The sequence below is a fragment of the Lipotes vexillifer genome, unplaced genomic scaffold (assembly GCF_000442215.2).
Source record: "Lipotes vexillifer unplaced genomic scaffold, Lipotes_vexillifer_v1.1 scaffold3, whole genome shotgun sequence".
In the NCBI taxonomy this organism is placed as follows: Eukaryota; Metazoa; Chordata; class Mammalia; order Artiodactyla; family Lipotidae; genus Lipotes; species Lipotes vexillifer.
In genome coordinates, this window is record NW_006783631.1 from 1,646,515 (window position 1) to 1,666,010 (window position 19,496).

Genomic DNA, 19,496 nt, shown 5'->3' on the forward strand with positions numbered 1-19,496 from the left:
CATAGTCAAAAAAATTCAGGGAGGTCCATGCAATCCATTGTGGAAACTGCTGTACTGTGAATTCAGAATAAGCAAATGAAAGGAGCAAAATGAATCCATCAGGACTGAAGGCCCTCCAGTCCAAATCTGAAATGCAAGGGGAGAGAATTTCAGATTCTCTGTTCCTTAAATCAAGCCAATTCATTTCCCCTTGAATCATCATTTTATAATCCATGTGGATATGGGATCAAAAGGGGCTCATGAAAGGAACAAAGTCCTGTCAAATAAAAACAAGCTTTTGCAGTTTTCTTCCTCCAAGTATAATCCAGAAATGGTTCTTGTTGTTAGTCGGGAAATGAAATCATTGCACAATGAGAAAGCACAAAAAATAGCAAACCCAGCTAAATTTCTGGCACACTTAATTGTAATTAAAAAAACAATCTTTGCTCTAGTCTTTAGGATGAATATCTAAATGTCATCAAACAAGTGCTATTGTCAGGAACTGAGTAATTAAGCAACTTTTCAGCCAAAGCCAAATATCCTCTGTATCCATAGCCCTGTGTGATTAGAGACGATTCTCATAAAGAAGTTTTTCATCCCTTAAATAATTCCTGCTGTCAAAAGTCTATCACATCCACATCTCTCCTTTCATGTCTTTTCCCTAACATTTTTAATAGAGTGACTAGCCAGTACATATGCATTATTTTATTTTACTTTACCTTATTTTACTTTTTAATCTAATTTTATTGTTTTATTTTGTGTGTGTGTGAGGGCATAGATGTGTCCCAAATCACACAAAAGAATAATGGAGACAATAAAGATAGAAACAAGATTTGAGTCCTAATTTGATGCTTTTCTAACTAGTTTGCAGTAAATTCTGTCCAATTCCTCTCCCTCACTCCACCTGAAGCTCCTAACAGATTATTTCTGGAGTGTCCAGATTTGTGGTGTTTGATATTTAAATAGGCACCAAAAGGCAAAGAAGGCTCAGTCTCATTTACACAAGGCGGAAAAGAAACCATCCCGTGAAGACCCCCTCGTGAACTGGAGTTTGGGCAGTGAAAGGAAACCCATCCTAGAAGAGATTTTCTCTTGAGCATATTCATCTGGCAGCCCACAGAGAGAATAGGAAGGAAGCTGCTTCTAAGAATGGCCAAGGGGCAAAACCAGGCAAAGAGGCTCAAAGTGTTCCCAGGATAGCAGGTCAAACAAAACTCCTTACTGGCCCTCTCTGCCTGTAGGATTATCTGCAAACTCAAAGAACACCCTCTCCATCCTCGGGGGTTCAGGCCTGCCCACTGTCAGGTCTAAGAACACTGAGGATGCCCTTCAAGCTGGCTGTCTTCAGTGCAGAAATGCAAACAGAAAGGCTAATAGGCCCAGGGACAGAGCACAGAACATTTTTGCAGACACCAGCCAGACAGCTGACATTTGTTTCTAAAGTTCTCTTCATCTTAGGGTCAAAACTCCTAGGGAGGAAATGAAAAAAAACTTCTGTCAAACAGTTGCCTTTGTCTACAGAAATGGATCCCAGCGTTTTGAAGCATGAAATTTATTTTTTTAAATAAAAAAGTTGTGAATTTTTCCATGACACTAGTTATATTCAACTATTGGTTAATAGAGAGCATTGATAGTGAACAAGTAACTACATAAATCCAATAACATATTAAAATAAATGCTTATGAAATTAATCACAAGAACCTCTGTATACTATTGATAAATTGTGCAATGTTTGTGTGAGATAGCATATTTATTTAGACTACAGAGAAAGTTCTATTTTTAATTGAAAATAATTTTTGAAAAGCACATATGGTGGGAAAAATCTTTGAACTTTTCATTGCTATCTTTATTTTCCAGCAGCCTTTACCCCTAGACTATGTTTGCACACACACTGGTCATGATGTTGGGGGTGGCATTGGCAGGAGGAAACCTAGAATTGAGACATAGCTGTCAAGATTCTGGGTTCTAGGTTTTACTGGCTTAACTTTTCACTAAGGGAATATATAAGTGTTTACAAAATCAGAGCAAACCAAAGTTATACTCGGATAGACAACACCCAGCTTCAACAACTAGATACAAATGACAATCTTATGTCATATTTTTTCTGAAACTTTTTTCTCATGACATTTTTAACATCTTTATTGGAGTATAATTGGTTTACATTGTTGTGATAGGTTCTGCTGTATAACAAAGTGAATCAGCTATACATATACATATATCACCTTATCTCCTCCCTCTTGCATATCACTCCTACACTCCGTATCCCACCCTTCTAGGTGGGTGGTCAAAAAGCACTGAGCTGATGTCCCTGTGCTTTGCAACTGCTTCCCACTAGCTATTTTACATTTGGTAGTGTATATATGTCCATGCCACTCTCTCACTTTGTCACAGCTTACCCTTCCCCCTCCCAATGTCCTTATGTCCATTCTCTATGTCTGTGTCTTTATTCCTGTCCTGACCCTACGTTCTTCAGAACCATTTTTTTTTTTGCTAGATTCCATATACATGTTAGCATACCATATTTGTTTTTCCCTTTCTGACTTACTTCACTCTGTACATCAGATTCTAGGTCCATCCACCTCACTACAAGTAAATAAATTTCATTTCTTTTTATGGCTGAGAAATATTCCATGGTATATATATATGCCACATCTTTATCCATTCATCTGTTGATGGACACTCAGGTTGTTTCCACGTCCTGGCTATTGTAAATAATGCTGCAATGAATATTGTGGGGCATGTGTCTTTTTGAATTATGGTCGTCTCAGGGTATAAGCCTAGTAGTGGGATTGCTGGGTCATATGGTAGTTCTATTTTGGGTTTTTTTTTTTTTTTTTTTTTTTTTTTCCTTGCGTTATGCGGGCCTCTCACTGCCGTGGCCTCTCCCATTTGCGGAGCACAGGCTCCGGACGTGCAGGCTCAGTGGCCATGGCTCACGGGCCCAGCCGCTCCGCGGCATGTGGGATCTTCCCGAAACGGGGCACGAACCCGCGTCTCCTGCATCGGCAGGCGGACTCTCAAGCATGGCGCCACCATGGAAGCCCTATTTTGGGTTTTTTAAAGAACCTCCATACTGTTCTCCACAGTGGCTGTATCAATTTACATTCCCACCAACAGTGCAAGAGGGTTCCCTTTTCTCCACACAGTCTCCAGCCTTTATTGTGTGTAGATTTTTTGATGATGGCCATTCTGACCAGTGTGAGGTGATAACTCATTGTAGTTTTGATTTGCATTTCTCTAATGATTAGTGATGTTGAGCATACTTTCATGTGTTTGTTGGCAATCTGTATATCTTCTTTGGAGAATGTCTGTTTACGTTCTGCCCATTTTTGGATTGCATTTTTTGTTCTTTTGATATTGAGTTGCATGAGCTTCTTGTAAATTTTAGAGGTTAATCCTTTGTCAGTTGCTTCATTTCCAAATATTTTCTCCCATTCTGAGGGTTGTTTTTCATCTTTTTTAGGCTTCCTTTTCTGTGCAAAAGCTGTTAAGTTTCATTAGGTCCCATTTGTCTATTTTTGTTTCTATTTCCCTTTCTTTAGGAGGTGGGTCAAAAAGGATTTTGCTGTGATTTATGTCATAGAGTGTTCTTCCTATGTTTTCCTCTAAGAGTTTACAGTGTCTGGCCTTACATTTAGGTGTTTAATCCATTTTGAATTTATTTTTGTGTATAGTGTTCTAATTTCATTCTTTTACATATACCTGTCTAGTTTTCCCAGCACCACTTATTGAAGAGGCTGTCTTTTCTCCATTGTATATTCTGGCATCCTTTATCAAAGATAAGGTGACCATATTTGTGTGGGTTTATCTCTGGGCTTTCCATCCTTTTCCATTGATCTATATTTCTGTTTTGGTGCCAGTACCATACTGTCTTGATTATTGTAGCTTTGTAGTATAGTCTGAAGTCAGGGAGCCTGATTCCACCAGCTCCGTTTTTCTTTCTCAAGATTGCTTTTGCTATTCAGGGTCTTTTGTGTGTCCATACAAATTGTGAAATGTTTGTTCTACTTCTGTGAAAAATGCCATTGGTAGTTTGATAGGGATTGCATTGAATCTGTAGATTGCTTTGTGTAGTATAGTCATTTTCACAATGTTGATTCTTCCAATCCAGGAACATGGTTATCTCTCCTTTTGCTTGTATTGTCTTTAATTTCTTTCATCAGTGTCTTATAGTGTTCTGTATATAGGTCTTTTGTCTCCTCAGGTACGTTTATTTCTATGGATTTTATTCTTTTTGTTGCAATGGTAAATGGGAGTGTTTACTTAATTTCTCTTTCAGATTTTTCATCATTAGTGTATAGGAATGCAAGAGATTTCTGTGCATTAATTTTGTATCCTGCTAGTTTACCAAATTCATTGATTAGCTCTAGTAGTTTTCTAGTAGAGTCTTTTGGATTCTCTATGTATAGTATCATGTCATCTGCAACAGTGACAGTTTTACTTCTTTTCTGATTTGGATTCCTTTTATTTCTTTCTATTCACTGATTGCTGTGGCTAAAACTTCAAAAACTATATTGAATAATAGTAGTGCGAGTGGGAAGCCTTATCTGCTCCTCATCTTAGTGGAAATGTTTTCAATTTTTCACCATTGAGAATGATGAAGCTGTGGGTTTGTCATATATGGCCTTTATTATGTTGAGGTAAGTTCCCTCTATGCCTACTTTCTAGAGAGTTTCTATTATAAATGGGTGTTGAATTATGTGGAAAGCTTTTTCTGCATCTATTGACATGATCATATGGTTTTTCCCCTTCATTATATTAATGTGGTGTAGCACATTGATTGATTTGCACATTGATTGATTGATGAATCCTTGCATTCCTGGATTAACCCCACTTGAACATGGTGTATGATCCTTTTAAGATGCTGTTGGATTCTGTTTGCTAGTATTTTGTTGAGGATTTTTGCATCTATGTTCATCAGTGATATTGGCCTGTTCTTTTCTTTCTTTGTGACATCTTTGTCTGGTTTTGGTATCAGGGTGATGGTGACCTCGTAGAATGAGTTTGAGAGTGTTCCTCCCTCTTCTATATTTTGGAAGAGTTTGAGAAGGATAGGTTTATAACTCTTCTCTAACTGTTTGATAGAATTTGCCTGTGGAGCCATCTGATCCTGGGCTTTTGTGTGTTGGAAGATCTTTAATGACAGTTGCAATTTCAGTGCTTGTGATTGGTCAGTTTATATTTTCTATTTCTTCCTGGTTCTGTCTCAGAAGATTGTGCTTTTCTAAGAATTTGTCCATTTCTTCCAGGTTTTCCATTTTATTGGCATATAGCTGCTTGTAGTAACCTCTCATGATCATTTGTATTTCTGTAGTGTCAGTTGTTACTATTCCTTTTTCATTTCTAATTCTATTGATTTGAGTCTTCTCCCTTTTTTTCTTGATGTGTCTGGCTAATGGATTATCCATTTTGTTTATCTTCTCAAAGAACCAGCTTTTAGTTTTATTGATCTTTGCCCTTGTTTTCTTCATTTCTTTTTCTTTTTATTCTGATCTGATCTTTATGATTTCTTCTAACGTTGGGGTTTTTTGTTCTTCTTATTCTAATTGCTTTATGTGTAAGGTTAGATCGTTTTTTGGAGATATTTCCTGTCTCTTAATGTATGATTGTATTGATATCAACTTCCCTCTTAGAACTGCTTTTGCTGCATCCCATAGGTTTTGGGTCGTTGTGTTTTCTTTGTCATTTGTTTCTAGGTATTTGTTTAATTTCCTCTTTGATTTCTTCAATGATCTCTTGGTTATCTAATAGCGTCTTGTTTAGCCTCCATGTGTTTGTATTTTTTTACTGATTTTTTCATGTAATTGATATCTAGTCTCATAGTGTTGTGGTCAGAAAAGATACCTGATATGATTTCAATTTTCTTAAATTTACCAAGGCTAGATTTGTGACCCAAATATGATCTAACCTGGAGAATGTTCCATGAGCACTTTGAGAAGAAAGTGTGTTCTGTTGTTTTTGGATGGAACATCCTATAAATATCAATTAAGTCAGTATTGTTTAATGTGTCCTTTAAACCTTGTGTTTCCTTATTTATTTTCATTTTGGTTGATCTGTCCATTGCTGAAAGTGGGGTGTTAAAGTACCCCACTATTATTGTGTTACCATCTATTTCCCTTTTTCTGGCTGTTAGCATTTGTCTTATGTATTGAGGTGCTCCTACGTTGGGTGCATAAATATCTACAATTGTTATATCTTCTTGGATTTATCCCTTGATCAATATGTACTGTCCTTCATGTCTCTTGTAATAGTCTTTAGCTTAAAGTCTATTGTCGGATATGAGAATTGCTACCCTAGCTTTCTTTTGATTTCCATGTGCATGGAATATCTTTTTCCATCCCCTTTCAGTTTGTATGTGTTCCTAGGTCTGAAGTGGGTCTCCTGTAGATAGCATATATATGGGTCTTGTTTTTGTATCCATTCAGCCAGTCTATGTCTTTCAGTTGGAGCATTTAATCCATTTACATTTAAGGTAATTATCGATATGTGTGTTCCTATTACCATTTTCTTAATTGTTTTGGGTTTGTTATTGTAGGTGTTTTCTTTCTCTTGTGTTTCCCACCTAAAGAAGTTTCTTTAGCATTTGGTGTAAAGCTGATTTGGTGGTGCTGAATTGTCTTAGCTTTTGCTTTTCTGTAAAGGTTTTAATTTCTCTGTCAAATCTGAATGAGTTCCTTGCTGGGTAGAGTAATCTTGGTTGTAGTTTTTTCCCTTTCATCACTTTAAATATGTCCTGCCATTCCCTTCTGGCTTGCAGAGTTTCTGCTGAAAGATCTGCTGTTAACCTTATGGGGATTCCCTTGTATGTTATTTGTTGCTTTTCCCTTGCTGCTTTCAATATTTTTTCTTTGTGTTTAATATTTGATAGTTTGATTAATATTTGGCTTGGCATGTTTCTCGTTGGATTTATCCTGTATGGGACTCTCTGTGCTTCCTGGACTTGATTGACAATTTCCTTTCCCATATTAGGAAAGTTTTCATCTATAATGTCTTCAAATATTCTGTCAGTCCTTTTCTTTTTCTCCTCTTCTTCTGGGAACACTACAATTCGAATGCTGGTGTGTTTAATGTTGTCCCTGAGGTTTCTGAGACTGTCCTCAATTCTTTTCATTCTTTTTTCTTTATTCTGCTCTGCAGTAGTTATTTCCACTATTTTATCTTCCAGGTCACTTATCTGTTCTTCTGCCTCAGTTATTCTGCTATTGAGTCCTTCTAGAGAAATTTTTCATTTATTGTGCTGTTCATTATTGTTGGTTTGCTCTTTAGTTCTTCTATGTCCTTAATAAACGTTTCTTGTATTGTCTCCATTCTATTTCCAAGATCATCTTTCCTATCATTACTCTGAATTATTTTTAAGATAGACTGCTTATTTCCTCTTCACTTGTTTTGTCTGGTGGGGTTTTACCTTGCTCATTCATCTGTTGCATATTTCTCTGTCTTCTCATTTTGCTTAACTTACTGTGTTTGGGGTCTCCTTTTCACAAGCTGCAGGTTCATAGTTTCCATTGTTTTTGGTGTCTGCCCCCAGTGGGTAAGGTTGGTTCAGTGGGTTATGTAAGTTTCCTGGTGGAGGGAACTGGTGCCTGTGTTCTGGTGATGTGGCTGTATCTTTTCTTTCTGGTGGGCAGGACTGTGTCCAGTTGTGTGCTTTGGGGTGTCTGTGAATTTATTATGATTTTAGGCAGCCTGTATTTCAATGGGTGGTGTTGTGTTCCTGTCTTGCTAGTTGTTTGGCATCGGATGTATAACACTGTACCTTGCTGGTCATTGAGTGGAGCTGGGTCTTAGCGTTGAGATGGACATCTCTGGTAGAGCTCTCACTGATTCATATTATGGGGGTCTGTGAGGTCTCTGGTGGTTCCAGTGTCCAGAACTCAGCTCTCCTTCCTCAGAGGCTCAGACCCAAGAGCTGGCCATAGCACCAGGATGCTGAGAACCACACGGCTCAGAAGAAAAAGGAGAAAAAAAAGAAATAAGTAAAATTAAAATAAAGTTATTAAAATGAAAAAAATTAAATTATTAAAATAAAAATAGTAATTTAAAAAGAAGAAAAGAAAAAGTAAGGAGCAACCAAACCAATGAACAAATCCACCATGATAACAAATGCTAAAATTAAACTAAGATAAACATAACAATCAGAAATTGGTCAGTTGCATACAGCAAACCTCAAGTCTACTGTTGCTCCTAAAGTCCACTGCCTCAATTTTGGGATCATTCATTGTCTATTCAGGTATTCCACAGATGCAGGGTACTTCAAGTTGATTGTGGATATTTAATCTGCTGCCCCTGAGGCTGCACAGAGAAATTTCCCTTTCTGTTCTTTGTTTGCACAGATCCTGGATTTTTGGCTGTGCCTCTTCATGCATCTGGCCGTCTGGCATCTGTGCTTTGCCCAGACATGACCGTGTTAAAGTAACAGCTGATTAGGGAGCTGTGGCTCACTAAGGCCAGGGGGAGGGAGGGGGTACAGAATGGTGGGGGCGAGCCTGTAGTGGCAGAGGCCAGAGTGACATTGCAACAGCCTGAGGCATGCCATGTGTTCTCCCAGGGAAGTTGTCCCTGGATCACGGGACCTTGGCAATGGTGGGCTGTACAGGTTCTCAGGAAGGGGAGATGTGGATAGTGACCTGTGCTTGCACACAGGATTCTTGGTGGCTGCAGTAGAAGCTTTAGAGTTTCATGCCCATCTCTGGTGTCCACATCGATAGCTGTGGCTCACGCTCTTCTCTGCAGCTCATTTAAACGGTGCTCTGTATCTCCTCTCCTCACGCACCCTGAAAGAATGGTCTCTTGAATCTTAGGCAGTTCCAGACATTTTCCCAGACTCCTCCCCATTTAGCTGTGGCTCACTAGCCCCCTTCAGTCTGTGTTCACACAGCCAACCCCAGTCCTCTCCCTGGGATCTGACCTCCGAAGCCCAAGCCTCAGCTCCCAGCCCCCACCTGCCCTGGCAGCTAAGCAGACAAGCCTCTCAGGCTGGTGAGTGATGGTTGGCACCAATCCTTTGTATGGGAATCTTTCCACTTTGCCCTCTGCACACCTGTTGCTGCGCTCTCCTCCATGGCTCTGAAGCTCTCCCCTTGCCCACCCCACATCTCTGCCAGTGAAGGGGTTCTTTAGTGTGTGGAAACTTTTCCTCCTTCACAGCTCCATCCCCAAGATGTAGGTCCCATCCTTATTCTTTTGTCTCTGTTTTCTCTGTTTTCTTTCACCCTACTCAGGTACATGGGGGAGTTTCTTGCCTTTTGGGAAGTCTGAGGTCTTTTGCCAAAGTTCAGTAGGTGTTCTGTAGGAGTTGTTCCACATGTAGATGTATTTTTGATGTATTTGTGGGGAGGAAGGTGATCTCCACATCTTATTCCTCAGCCATCTTGAAGGTCTGTCCTTTACTCATTATTTTAAAAGCAATCCCCAGATATGTATTTCTTCTAGAAATATTGATATTTTCACATAATGTTTTCATTGTTGTTTTCTTCATTTGTTGTTGATACTAAATACAATGCCTTTAACATATGTAAAATAATTTAACAGGGGCTTCCCTGGTGGTGCAGTGGTTGAGAGTCTGCCTGCTGATGCAGGGGACATGGGTTCGTGCCCCGATCTGGGAAGGTCCCACATGCTGCGGAGAAGCTGGGCCAGTGAGCCATGGCCACTGAGCCTGCATGTCCAGAGCCTGTGCTCCACAACGGGAGAGGCCACAACAGTGAGAGGTCCGCATACCGCAAAAAAAAAAAAAAAATTAATAATGTCTTACTATTTCATAATACCCAATCCATATCCAAATTTGTCTGATTGTCTCAAAAATGTTTTTTTCTTTAAGTTGGTTTTGTTTAACTCAGGATTCAGTCAAGGCTCATGTACTGCATTTAGCTGTCTCTTGTATCTATTTTCATCTCTAGCAATTTGGGTCATCTGTCTCAGAGCATTAATCTCATGCTGGATGTGGCTGATTCTTATTTCTTGAATATTTAACCTGTTCCTCTTTCATCAGTAACTTCTGAAAACTGGTAGTTAGCTAGATTTAAAGGCTTAAATAAATTGTTTTCATTTTCTTTGCAAGCACAGGTGTATTTCTATTTATAATACACCAGGAATCATGTATATGTAGTAGATCCTTTTTCAGCATGCTAGATGGAGCCTTAGATTTCAGAAAGTATTAAGACAAGAGTGACTTAATGAACATGCATGGAAAAGGATAAGTGTTGCTTTGAACTGGGGAGAAGGAAGGGGAATTAAAAAAGGAAGCTAGAGTTTGACAGACTGGGACAGAGCTGGTTGGAACTTGCTTCTTCCTCAGACTGAAGTTGTGAGGAGAATAGCACCAGAGCTCTATGTTAAGTTGAGATTTGAATGGGCAAGGTGGCTTACATCCTGCTTTCCATGTGTATTTCTAAGAAGGCACTTCATCTCAGAGACAACTCCCATCAGAAGACGGTAACCTTCCATAGCTTATCAGCAACTTTGGAAACACTCTGAAGTTCACCCAGTTGAGGTGCAGAAGTTAGCAAAGAGGATCAGGACATGGAAAGGAGTATTTAGACAGGTTTGCTGAAGATGTCTAACATGGAGGCAATTTCCTTACTTTCCTAATGAGATCATCTTTTAAATGCATTTTGGTCAACTCCAATGTATAAACTTTTATGGATATAGAAGAAATCATCAAATATCCACTTATAATAATATATAATTCATTAATTACACATGTATATTTAAAATCTCATATAGCAATGTTTTGTTCTTATATATCATGAGACAGTTTATTCACATTTTTGACAACCCCTTCGACGTAAGTGATGAACTATGGTGACACATCACTATTTTTGGCAGAATCTAATATTGGATTCCGGAGTACACCACCTTCACTTCCATAGAAGTTGTTAGACATACAACAAGTTTTGAATCTTGTACAACACTGTGTTACTGGAGATAAAATCTTATCCAAGGTCTCAGGTAGCTTTCTGCAAAACTTTAGAATAATTGCCTTCATTTTTCACTGCAATTGGTGTAAATTTTTGGTCTCTTCAACATAGTCATTTAAGCTTTGCTTTTCAAAGATATTTTTTAAAAACTTACCTATATTTTAACTACTTTCAATTATGAGCTAATACCCCCAGGAAACTAAGATAAATCTGTATTAAATCATTTTGTCTATTCTGTCCATAAACACCCCAAATTTTTAATTTCAGGCTATGTATCTACTGCACTCTCTACTTAGTATTGATACAGTGCTATTCAAGATAGAAGGGGGTAGGGAGAGAGAAAGAGAAAGAGAGAAAGGGAGAGAAACTATAATATAAGATAAGTTTTGAGTGATGCAAAGTAAGATAACTTCCTCTTGGAGGAGATATGGGGATATATGTACACATATAGTTGATTCATTTTGTTATACAGCAGAAACTGACACACCATTGTAAAGCAATTATATTCCAATAAAGATGTTAAAAAAAAAAAAAGGTAACTTCCTCTTTTCTGACGTATAAGTTCAGAGGAAAAAAATTTGCCTAATATTTGGGAACATGTAAACAATGACTTCTCCCCATCAGCCATGTGAAAAAGTAAACCTAGGAAAGCAGAAAAAAGAAAATAGTATATTTGAGTAATGTTTAAGTCTGAAATAACTGAGGAAGAATCATTGAATTTGACTGATTATTCTTGGAAGCAACTGAATTACATATTTTGCTATTAGGTAGAATAGAGACCCTTGGCAGAAATTAAGATATTATAGGAAAATAAAATAAATTCCACTTTTCACAAATGAGCATATGACTTCATATCTGTAACTACTCTATATATAGTGGGGTGATTATAATAGAGGAATTAATAAAATTTGCTTCAGTACAATGAAGATATATTGAGTTCCTCTTAACTTCCAGAAACTGGGCCAGGAACTAAACACAGAAATATGGTAAGATAGATCCAGTCTTAGCAGAATTCTCTCATTAAAATTTTCAGTATTCTGGTCATATCCTGTCCTTTCTAACACCATCTAAACACCAGACCCTAATTCTAGATCCATGCATTTGGCTGCATTCATGAATATTTTCAGAAGACTCAGCACCCACCCTCTAAGCCCATCTCACTCTTATTCATTGTAACCAATGCTAATTAGAGATAGTCATTAATTAAATTAAGACTTCAATCAACACAATAAATTAAATCATTAGCTCACTGGCCTAATTTCATTGCAAATATTACTACTTCTGCAAGTAGTGGCAATGGAGTGCACACAAAGAAGTTTTTAAAAAGTTTAGTCATGTGTTAGCTAAGCCTCAGTTTCCTCATCTTTAATTCAAGGTAATAATAATATCTAGCCTAAAGAGTTGTTGAGAGGACTGATGATAAAATGCATGCAAAGCAATTAGTACAATGCCTACGTATCATAATTTTTCACATGGCTATGTTGTAGTTCTTGTAGATATTGTTGTTGTCTAAAGCAGTGGGTCATTGTTAGTGTTGTCACTGCTATTGCTGAGATTACAGTTGTTTTGTTGTCTACAAAGGTTTCTGTGAATCTGGAATCAACAACATATATCAAGGACCTATTCTCTTTCCTCACTGGCATTGGGATCAGCTCATCAAACCACCTTATTTAAGTCTGACAAACCAACTTTTCTCATTGAACCAAATCCATCATTGCTTAAAATAAAGGGTATTTTTTGAAGCTTAATAGGTGAAAGCATTTCATCTGTGGTCAAAGAAAGTAGAAATGGCAGTGCATTTACTCCAGGGATGTGAATTCAATGTTTTGTTTCTTAAGTATATGTGGTATTAGTAATTATTTGGAAAGATTATGTAAAATATACCTAACCTCAGCTGCTGATAATTCTAATTTTTTAAAGAAAAGAACAGTAGTCAACTTAAAAAGCAAAGTTACTTAAAGAAGTGTTTATTGTAGAGAAATATAATAAATTTCAGTCAAGTCCAACAAATTTTAACTGAGTATCTGGTAAATGCCAGGCCTTGCTCTAGAAACTAGAAGTATAAAGAAGAAAGAAATACTACCCTTGATGAACTCTGAGGAATTGTTTTAACACATTCTACCATTAACAGTATCCATTTCTGATGGATGATCTATTTCCCTATGTTCAACTTGAATTCACACTCTTCACCCCCACCTTCCCCTAAACCACAGGTATAAAAAATCCTTCCTCAAAAATGCTTTCAGAATTCTAATTACTCCATTTTCCATGGCCCACCCCTTCTGTTTTAGCCACTCCTGATTCAACCCAAATCTGTAAATACAAAAATTGAATTTTGAATAAGTAAATAATTGCTGCATTAGGTCATCAGTGCAAGTTCTATAGAGATATTACTGTTCTAGAAGATAAAGTCACACTATTACTTATATGTTACAAAGATAATTTGTATGGTGTCATTTCAAAATTATGATAACTTTATAAAGGCATTAACTTGGAAGTAAAATGACAAGAAAAGATCTGACAGAACAGTAAAACAAATGGAGGGAAAGAATTCTCTGAAATAGATACTCCTGTTTGAAAGAAAAGAAGCAAAGAAGCAAAGTACCATTTTCTGAGAAACTATCCCCACCTCTGCTAAGCCTTCATTTTCAAGTTAATCTGCATAACAATAGCATAGACTAAATGTAGTCTACTTTTAGAGAAAATGAAGCTGAAGCTTAGGAAATGTATTTTAATCAAAGTTAAGTAATTAATAAATGGCAGAACTAGAATTTTGACCCATGTCTATCTGCTTCTAAGACACGTTTTTTTCCCATTGTAGAGAGATTACAAAAAATTCAGTTACTTTATTTTGTAGTATATTTGACTATGGTGAACAATCTTTAATCACTTATCTATGCAGTGTTTTGAAAGCATTCAGTGTGACCATATATGATAGTCATATGGAATTATTAGGCACAGGAACATTAGTCTAACTTAGGTTCTCAACAGAGGGGATTCTGCATTAATATGAATGTATCCTCCCATCTTCAGACACTGTGAATACCAAAAAGCACATTGGGTATCACCTCCAAGATCATATAATAAATATGCAGAAGAAAGAATAAAGCCTGAGGAATAAGTGAGCTAGTCAATCAAGTGAAAAGTATAAAAGCTTCTGTATGAACGTCTATAATGTGCAAAGCACTAGGACAGACTAGAGCTCTAAGTGTCAGAATCTTCCATCCAGAAAAACAAAAGTTGATGGAGCTATGAGCTAAGACTAAAAATTCTGAATTACAGTAGAGAGAGAAAAAAAACCTTGAAGTTTAAGAGAGTAAGTTGTTGCAAATAAAGTAAGTATTATGTCAGAAATGGGGAAGTAAATTTTTATAATAATATATGTATAACTTAGTACAACCTAAACACACAAAGAACTATTTAAAATGTTTAGAAAAGCTCATGGGTGATAGAAACAAAATTATTAAAAGGGATTACCTGTATGACACAACCCTAGATCCTAAAGCTAATATTGTGAAGAATGGGGTTTCTTTTTTAATGTGCCCTTCTGCTTCCAACTAGGGTAGAACTTAGGGCATATTTGCAATAGTATTATCCTGATATACTACCCTTATATTTCCATTCACTTATTCAACAATCATTTATTGGACATCTATCTTCTGCTCTTTATTCACAGATGCTGCCGGTATAGACTGTGCATCTGTTTTGTGACCATGAATCAAGCTAACTGAGACACAGTTCTGGGGCTTATGTCCTATTGGTGGATGTAGACACTTATCTACTAATTACACTGTTAATTATTTACTTACAGCTCCTAAGAGATAATACAGCTGTGTGGCCTGATATGGTCCAGGAAGTCAGGACTCCCTGGGGATGTGAAACTGAAGTCTGAATTAACTAGTCAATGAACTGTAAATTGGGGAGGACACAAGAGCATTCCAACTGGGGATGACAGTGTTGAAATAGTCATATGAATCCGAGTCTCATTAGAACACACACCAAGAGAAGCAGAGGAAGGTGGGAGGTGGGGCTAAAGAGATCAGATGCACATCCTTGCCAGCCACAAGAGCAAGTTTAGAATTTATACTGTGAGCAAAACAAAGCCATTGTGGGACTTCCCTGGTGGTTCAGTGGTTAACAGTGTGCCTGCTAATGTAGGGGGCACGGGTTTGAGCGCTGGTTCAGGAAGATCCCATATGCCTCGGTGCAACTAAGCCCATGCACCACAACTGCTGAGCCTGCGATCCACAACTACTGAGCCCACACACCTAGATCCCATGCTCTACAACAAGAGAAGTCACTGCAATAAGAAGCCCATGCACCACAACGAAGAGTAGTCCCAGCTCGCCGCAACTAGAGAAAGACTGCGAGCAGCAGCAAAGACCCAAATCAGCCAAAAATAAATAAATGAAATATATATTTTTAAAAGCCATTGTGCTAGTCCAAGTGAGGCAGGAATGAGGAGGAGGAAGCCATGAAAAGGCAGATTAATATGGCTAGAGGGTTTACAATGAGTGATGCACTCAACATGTTTTATTTATCTAATCCTCAACAAAAAATAATTATCATTTCCCTTATACTGAAAGCTGAGTCTCAATACCTTGACATAGATCTTACTTCTACAAAGTGAGTGAGATGTGATCTGACTCTTTTCTGCTTCACTCCAGGCCTTGCACTCTTCCCCTTTGCATATCCTTCTTGTACCCACTCCTTCTTAGCAAGAAATTCTACTGTCTGTCTCCTGTCACTCCCTCCTCTTACCAAATCATCTTCACCTCACTTGCACCCCAGCCTCATTCCTCAGGAAAAAAGGGACTTGGTCTATTTCATTCACTGCTGTATCCCTGGCACTAATGAGGTCCTGATAACATCACATGTTTGATAAATATTTGTTGGATGAATTCCAACATCCTGTCCTCCACCATCTATCCTTTTCCCATTCCTTCAGTGTTATTTGACACTTCTGTGCTAAAAATTTACAAGTCCTCATTGTTAACCTCGGCTTCTAACTGGAGCTCCAGATTGGTATTCCTAGACACCTTTTAATGTCTCACTAGCACTTCTAGGTCAACATACTCCTCTTCCTTGCTTCAACACTTTTATCTAATCTTTCATCATTTATTAAAAATGAATCACCTTTTCCCCAGGGACTTAATCTCAAACCCTGAGATATCTTCATAGCCGTTTTGTTCCTTACTTCTCACATCTAAATAACTCAAAAGTCAAATGGGATTTTTCTACGTCTAGCATACTAATGTGAACATAACCTGAACTTTTTTTCCACCAACTCATATTGTCAAGTACCTCCTAACTCTTTGTTCTAATTCCAAAGCATACTTCCTCAGGCCATTTCAACTCTGTTTCTTGTTCTGCACATGTCATCTTGATTTTATCCTACACTGGTTTATTCTCTTGTGTTCTTCCGTAGTGAGGGGGGAGGCAGCCATTTAAAAGAAGGACACAGGGAGGGGGAAGGGGAAGCTGGGATGAAGTGAGAGAGTGGCATGGACATATATACACTACCAAATGTAAAACAGATAGCTAGTGGGAAGCCACCATGTAGCACAGGGAGATAAGCTCTGTGTTTTGTGACCACCTAGAGGGGTGGCATAGGGAGGGTGTGAGGGAGACGCAAGAGGGAGGAAGTATGGGGATATATGTATATGTATAGCTTATTCACTTTGTTATAAAGCAGAAACTAACACATCATTGTAGAGCAATTATACTCCAATAAAGATGTTAAAAAAATAAAAAATATATAAAAATAAAAGAAAGACTGATGTGGATGGAGTGTTTGCAAGGACTGAGAAACTCAACATACGTTATTTATCTAATTCCACTGACCCCAGAAATGTTTTCAGATCAGCAGTCTTGTGCACACTGTAAATTTCCTGAGGATTTGGGAGTGTCCCACAGGCGAGACCACCTCCAGCATGAACCAGCATCTACCCATTTGGCCCCCTCTCTTCCCACATGCTGGGAGTGGAAACTTCTTCACATTCAGCTCCCACACCCCACATACCCTCCTACTGTTTCTTCTCAGTGAGTAGCCCCACACAGCAGTGTGCCTTCTCCTGGATTCCTGGAACCCCAATGAATGACATTTTTTTCCATTTTGATACAACCCCTTGGACTTCAGGTATTCTTCTTCTTCCTTCTCTGTGAGGTTTCACATTTTCATCTTTTCCATTTATCACCACCATTTCCTACCATTGGTCTGCAGAGAATCTCTTTCCAAATACTTCCATGCATCAGAACTCTGTCCCCAGATTCTACCCCCTGTACATGTCTGTCTCTAAAACACAGATTTGCTCAGACCATCCAGAAGTCAGGACTCATTAGCATGGTATTTAACCCATCCACAAACTGACACCAACCTCTATTTCCATTACCTCCAGCCCACATTTCTACTGTATGTTGCTCTTCCTGTAGCACTCAAAGTGTTGGTCATCTCAAACCCATTGTCATTGTCCTTCAGAGCAATATATTCACTGGTTTTGCTCATCTTTTTTCCCTTCCAAAAATGTTTTCCTTTTTTCAATTCATATCCAAACACCAATATTATTTATAGTCTTTTGAGAATTCGATTTCACTCTTTCATGAAACCTACCCTAAACCTCACTTTCCATTTATTTTTCATTATCAGTACCTTATAACTCTCCATTATAATACTGTTTACTGCTACCTTAAAGTTCACTGTGCTTTATAATTCACAGTTTGCATTTTTCTCTCTATATTTTAAGATGTGTAAAGTCAGAAAATGTATTCTATTTTTCATCCCTAGTTCTTAACACATACTAAGTGTTCAATATTTTTCAATATTATTTTATTAAAACATACAGGAAAAATATTAATCTGAATACTAATAACTGTTATAGGAAAAGTTCCTGCTAATTTTCTTACCTGTAGGACCAGAATTGTTCTCCATGAAATCAACTTCAAAGGTTAATTTGATGTGACTTTTATTTTTTTCCCAGCTCCTTCTACACATCTGAGGGGACCAGAGTCAATGGGGGTTTGGTGGGGACAGGTAATTGTGGCACAAGGAATTTGCTAAGTAACTTCAGTTGAAATACCCTATGAGCTTCTCAGTGGTTGGAAAACCCAACCTGAAAGACTCCTCTGTAGCCAATAATTCCAAACTGTGAAGATAGCTGCTGCACAATTACAACTCATTACACAAAAAAATATAAATAGAAACACCCCAAGAACAAGCGAGCAGTTTGCAGTTGTTTTTGGTGGTGGGCAACTGTACTACTTAATAAGCCATGTTCATTTCACTTAATTTGCTCTTGGCTCCCCATAGATAAGCACACTGTGTGTGTCATATGTTCACTGCTCATTGAATTACATTTAAATGTTCAGTTTCCTCTAAAACCTCATTTTATAGCCAAAACTTATAACCAACTGGATATGTTGTGCTCAGTTCTCCCTGACTCCTGTGGCTTTCTGATTTTGCATTCAGTGTGGGTTGAGTGGATGATAAGTAGATTCCAGAAGCTTTGATTTGAGCTTTTTGAAGTTTCTTCACTCTGAATGTTGAAGATCTCTGCTAGGCAGAAGTAGCTTAGGTGGACTAAACATATTATTTTCCCTTTTACCTGGCTATTAGAGTGTTTCCCTTCAAGCTGACGTTTTTAATGTAGTTTGGACCACTTTAGTCATTGCCACTTCCTGAGTGTCCTGGGCTCCCGCATTTTTTAAATTTATTTTTTTAATTAACTTTTATTGGAGTATAATAGCTTTACAATGTTGCATTAGTTTCTTCTATACAGCAAAGTGAATCAGCTATACGTATACACATATCCCCTCTTTTTAAAATTTCCTTCCCATTTAGGTCACCACAGAGCACTGAGTAGAGTTCCCTGTGCTATACAGTAGGTTCTCATTAGTTATCTATTTTATACATAGTAGTGTATATATGTTAATCCCAGTCTTGCAGTTCATCCCACCCCCCTTCCCCACTTTGTATCCATACATTTGTTCTCTACATCTGTGTCTCTATTTCTGCTTTGCAAATAAGTTACCTACATTTTTAGATGTTGCATTATCAAGTGGTGGGAACACACATCAATTGCCAAAGGAGAGATTACACTCACTCAGGTTGTTACTAACTTCTCTTTTTCCCCTTATTGCCCATATTCACATTAATTTATCTTATATGAATATGACCATTCAAAACTTATGCATATCTTTGCATTCCCACATTCACTTCAGAAAGTTATCTTGCTTTTACTCCCAGGAGAGTAATTGGGTGACTGCAGGAGAGTGTTTGCTCCATCTCAGCCATCTGCATTAACAGATGTGATTCTCCTTCTGATATATTAAGGGAAAGCAGTAGTCCAGAAAAGCATATTAAACAATGGCATAATAAAGTTTGTACTTTCTTCCTCAAGTTGCTTGATGCTTAAAGCCAAAGACAGGCTAAGAGAGACAGTTTGTTTTGTGAGTGATGGATACAGGATATGAAAAGAGGCAGAATATCTGTAAGCTACTAAAAATTGATGTTACATGCAGTATATTATTCCTTTCAACTTCCATGTTTGAAATATATTTGATATGGAGGTAAAAGAAGCATGCAGCCATCACAGCTTCAAC